This window comes from Sus scrofa, chromosome 8 (genome assembly GCF_000003025.6).
Source record: "Sus scrofa isolate TJ Tabasco breed Duroc chromosome 8, Sscrofa11.1, whole genome shotgun sequence".
NCBI lineage: Eukaryota > Metazoa > Chordata > Mammalia > Artiodactyla > Suidae > Sus > Sus scrofa.
The window spans coordinates 21,536,263-21,542,491 of record NC_010450.4 but is presented as its reverse complement, the minus strand read 5'-3'; positions in this window follow the sequence as shown (position 1 = coordinate 21,542,491).

Sequence of the window (6,229 nt, the reverse complement as noted above, 5' to 3'; positions counted from 1 at the left end):
CATCAAAGCTTACATTAAAATACGTGACTATAAGTGAACTGTTATTTTTAGTAGGAATGACTAGAAAACTAAACTATGAGTTTCCCATATACATCACTGATTCAGAGATGCCCTTACCAGCCTACCCCTGTATGTGCAAGTACTTGTGTGTTAAAGTAGGAGACACTGGAAGGAAGTGAAATGTTGAATGCTCATCCTCATCACATGTAGCCAGAATTCCTTTTTAAAAAGGTTATGGCTTTGTTATTCATATTGAGCAATACCGTTAGCACTTGATTTCAGGTGAAGGTGCAGTATTTCTGCGCAGTTTTAAGAACCCTTTAATTTCCCAGAAGCATATATTTAACTAACTAAAAATTTATATCAGCATTAACTCAAACCAAATCAAACTCTTGGGTTTTGGCACTGAAAAGCTGTGTGAATGTGAGCACACTACACTTTGGTTCCTTCATTAGTAAAGTGAGGATGATAAGAGAAACTAATTTTAAGATATTTGTGAGCTTCCAATTTGATAAAGTATGTAGAAAAACAGCCTTTGCATGACGCCTTACAAAAAAAATAAATAATCAATAAATGCTACTTAATCACTACGGCCATCATCATCATCACAATTATCATCATCACTTTAATTAGGAAATTACATAATATGATAATGCAAGGTACCGACTTTGGAATCTGCCACTATGGGTTCAAGTCTTAGTTCAGTCACTGAATAATATATCACTATATAATCACTATATATCACTGTAATAATTACTATGGATAATTTAATTAAGTCATCTGTATTTCAGTTTTCCCATCTGTAACATGGGAATCATAATATTACCAAATGTTTATAGTTGTGTGAGTATTCATTTAAGATAATGGATGTAAAACTCTTATAACAATGCCAGCATCATAGCAAATTGTTTAAAATGTAAGCTAACATTATTAAATTTATTATGATGGAATTTGGTTTTTATCACCATTACATCAGAGGAGGTAACTTTTTCAAACTGTAATAGACTGTAGTGATGCGTTTTTCTGTCATTATTTTTTGTGAAAATGCATCCAAATAAATCTATAATTTATAGATTTATTTACGGATTCATATGCTATGTACAAAATAACACAACATATGGATGACTTGTAAATAAATGAAGCAAAACTGTAACAGCACAATTACATACCTGGGTTGATTAGAGATTTTTAATGAGTGATCTTCTGTTAAATATTAGATCCTTGAGCTTCACTGTTTTATTTATTTGTCAAAAATGTGTGCGACAACTGAAAGTACGGTAGGAACTATAATTTCTCCATCTATTTTCTCACTGAACTTATATTCCAGTGAAGTATCAAACATTAACACCATTAAATATATATATGTGTGTGTGTGTGTGTATATATGTATATACACACACACATATATATATGGTATTTAGTTCTAATTCCTGGGGATATTGATGTAGTAAGTAAAGAAGAACTCAAAGATACAATTTGGACTCAAACTGAAAAAGACATCTAGAGTATCTTTATACTTTCTCATCTTAATTTTCTCCTTGACCCAATCACTTACCAAGCTATCACACAATACAGTTTTAATTCCATCTTTATAACATTCACCTTTCATTGAGTATCTTTCTCCATTCTTTAAAAAAGAACCATATTGTAATTGTTTACATGTCTCCCTCTCTCTAGATCATATTTTCAGTGGGGGCAGTGGCCCATAAAATTAGTTTTATGGAATTATCAATTGTGGCATGAACTTTAAGAAAGTAAACGGTTTTACTAAATAGAATTATAGAGATACTGTGATTCATCCATGAGTTTGGGCCCAAAACACAATGATAATTTCTCCTGATGAAAGACTAATTTCTCTACTAGAAAGAAAACTTGAGTTATGTTCACAAAATAAAGTCACATTCTCTACTGTTAAAAGAAAGTGTCATTGGAGAGTCCCCTGGTCGCCCAGCAGGTAAAGGATCCAGTGTTATCATTGCAGCAGCCTGGATTGCGGCTGTGGTATGGGTTCAGTTCCTGCCCTGAGAACTTCCACATGCCATTGTATGCAGCCAAAAAAAAAAAAAAAAAAAAAAAAAAAAAAGTCATTGGTCATTTAAACAGCCCACCATCAGCTCACAATTTTCATGTAATCTGATTCTATGAAATAAAACCTTCATTTTTTTCATAAATAAATTGTGTTGCTTTGTTGGCTCTTTTAACTTCCCTAGTTCTAGGAATAGACATTTGATATGGAGAGAATGCTTATTGATCCTTGAAGAGCCAGTATATGTTATTTCAAATGCTTTTAGAATAGAAAAGAGAAAAGAAAAGGGAAAAAATACTCCTTTAGGGATCAATTTTTTTTCAAACACTAGTGTGGAAATAGCCTGACCCACACTATTAAAAGGGTTTATTGATTTTTCTTAGAGAAGCAACCTGGCTAACAATTTCATTCACAACATTTTAAAGCCTAGGAGTTTATTTAACTTGCATCGTGATACCTGTGAGAGTTTTAAAGACTTCCCAAAGGCTGTGATATCAAACATGAAATCAAAACAATCATCTTGAGATTTTCTAAACACCATCCATCATTCCCAGTGTTCATTATATACAATGACTCTTCTCCTGACTTCATTTATCAACCTTAGGAATGACTCAAGCATAAATATTATATTAATAATTGCAAACTAAAGAACATACTCTCAGCTCTTTTTATCAGTAGGGTGTATCTAATTTTCTGGATGTATAAATTTTGATGTTTCTAATGATATTTTTTTTTCCAGAATGCATGGCAAAACCATGTGGGTCATATCAAGAGTTTATCAGTTATTTACCTAAGGAATAGAGTTTTCAATCAGAAAATGAAGTGACTTTTTAATTACTCTATCAAAAAGACGACAAAATACATGACATATCAAATACTCCGAATGGAATGAATCACTCCTAAATCTGTAAATGTTTCTATTTCATTTTCCTTTATACTGTATTTATTTATTTATTTTTACTTAATGCTCATCCCAGTACATTCTAATTGGTATAATCATAAACCCATGTAATCCTTACTCGGTTCTCGAATCTTCTCTGCAATATTTCTGCCAACTGACTGATAAACTACTTTCCAAATGCAATATTTTTACTTATGTGAATTAAAATGTACTTTATAGAGCCAAAGCCTGAGTATCTACAATTTTTTCCAGTAGCCAAGTTCATGTGCCCATATTTTGATTTATGTATTCATTTAAAATATAATTACCGATAGCCAAGACCTAGGCTCATACTGGTGAGGAAGATAGACTGGATTCCTCTTCCCCTGAAGATTTAAGTGTAGTGAGAGAGTACTGATAAAATAATTCACAAGAGAATGAGAAATTACAAGTGTGATAAATGCTATGAAGAAGAGACTTAGATGCCAGGAGCAGCTTTAGAGGTTGAAGAGAAATTAACAGAGTGAATAAGGAAAGGAGAAGTCAGTGTGAAGAACCAGCATTTATAAAATTCTCTGTGGAATGAGATCGCAGAGCATAGATTTAAGAGACACTGATGAGGAAAAAATGTGCATATGGGGGGCGGGGTCATGAGGAGCAGCAGTAATTTCAAATGCCTCTCTGATGGAACAGAATGGAGAGTGGTGGTAGCATAAAACAAACAAAAGTTGTAAATAAAAATAACAAAGAATAAAGTAAAAAATCAATAAAATGTGAAATTTAAACAGCACAGGAATGTTAATTTAAGGCAAAAGTTGATTTTGGGGGGAGGAAGACTTAAAACAGTGGACAAACCTCTAAACACAACCAAGCAAATGAGAAAAGAAATCACAGGTCAGTAGCATTAGAAATAAACATGACATCATAACTACAGTGCAGCAGGCATTATAAAGATAATGAAGAGTCCTATCAACACTGTATGGTAAGGAGTTCCTGTCGTGGCTCAGCAGAAAAGAATCTGACTAGTATCCATGAGGACACAGGTTCAATCCCTGTCCTCACTTAGCCAGCTAAGGATCTGGCGTTGCCAGGCGCTGTGGTGTAGGTCGCAGATGTGGCTTGGATCCGGCAGATCCTGCATTGCTGTGGTTATAGCATAGGCTGGCAGCTACAGCTCCGATTCAACCCCTGGCCTGGGAACCTCCATGTGCCACAGGTGTGGCCCTAAAAAGGCAAAAAAGGTTTTTTAAAATGTATGGTAATACATTTGGTTAATTAAAATAGTTATAAGAAAATCTAACTTGCTAATATCTAATCTGACTCAAGATGAAATTTGACAGTCTGACTAATATTGCTACAGTTAAATATACCGAATAATATAATAATTATAATATTATAAATATAATATTTACAAATATATTTTGCAATAATTATAAATATAATATAAATATATTTTATATTTATATAAAATATAAATAATATAATTATTATATTACTCAATATATTTAAGTGTATTGAAGTAATATTTAAACATCATTCTACAAAGAAAAGCCTAAGCTTTAAAGCATATTTCTACCAAATTTTCAAGGCTCATATCAATTTGATGTTTTTCAGAAAAAGAGTGAACAATCTGCATCTCATTCTGTGGGGCTAACATGACCTTGATTACCAATACTACAAAAAAAATGTGATAAATGATAATTATAGCTTACCTGCTCTTTGAATAAAGATACATGCATCCTAAATAAATTCAGTAAAATTTCCAATAACAGACATTAGGAAATAAGGCAATTACTAAGTTAATTCCACCCTACTGTCAGCTCCCTTTGTTTGGAATGAAAAAGGCTAAAATCGTATCCCTAGCAAAAAAGAAGAAGAAAATGAAGAGAGGAGAATGGCCTGCTGGAGAAGTGGCAAAAAAAAAAAAAAAATCCTATTTTGAGGTGCAGGGGTGCAAAGATTAGGTCCTTGTGTTTTTAACATTTCCCAGCTCAATAACCTTTGATTAAAGCCAAATATTGGCTTTAATGAACTGGGATAATTCTGAAATCTTTGGTAACTGCTATAGGAGTTCAGGAGAGTGTTATTCTTAAATGTCAGAAATTACACACACACACACACACACACACACACACTTAAGCCTGATCATAAAATCACTATCGTGTAATGTTCATGAATCTGGGCCCACACTGAAATGATGCCGGAAAATCCTTCTGTGACTCCCTGCCAAGCCTACTGGTGTCATTTTCTTAATCTCATTGTAGTAGCAAGTTGAATTTTGCAACGTGTTTTTAAAAAGCCAACATTTACTCTACTGGGATTTTCTTAGCTATGCAATTATGTTTAAATATCATACTTTTAAATGTCATTAACTCCATTAAGAGATTAAAGACACATGATCATCTCAGTAGATACAGAAAAAGTTCTCAAAAAATTTAATATGTGTTTATAATTGAGAACAAACCAAAAAAACAAACATTAACTATTTGTGAACTATATGCTTTGGAATGTAAATTTAAAGGAGAGAATTTGGTTAATTCTGTTATTGGCATATCATCTCAGGCACTTAGAACATTCCCTCGCACAGAGAAGACAGTATGTTAACTTTTGATTCGAATAAATAAAAAACCTTTTAAATTTGATGAGTGCTATCTATCCAACTTCAAATGCTGATAATCAACAACTTAAATGAGTAAATGTTAGAGGTATTTCCTTTAAAACTGAAAATAATACTATTTCCTCCTATATTCAGTTTTGCACTGGAGGCTTTATAAAAACCAAATAAGAAAATAAAATTAAATAAATATACAGCAAATGAAAGAGGAAAATAAAACTGTCATTATTTGTCATCAATAATTTTCTAGATGGAAACACACAGATATGTAGACAATTTATTATAAATAATTCAGATTAGAAGGCTCATTGCATATGATTTTAAAAGCCAATTCTATTTCTGAACATCACCAACAAATATCTGAACAGTTAATATGATGAAATTTACAATAGCAATAAAACTGTATTTTATCTGGGAATCAATTTAGTAAGTTACGTGCAAGAGTTTTCTAGGATGAATAATAAGACTGTAATAAAGGGCATTAAAGAATCCCAAAGAAAATGAAGAAATATCTTATGTTCAGAAGGTTTAATATTATACAGTATCATTTTCCCCAATTGTTCACAGGACACCCTAGCGGTCAATAAAACACCTCTAAGAAATATTCCAACAGGGATGTTTGTGATATTTTACAAGAAAAGGTACACAACTAAGACAGCTTGGAAAAGACCAAGAAAAGTAGATATGCCACACTAAGTTATCAGGTTGC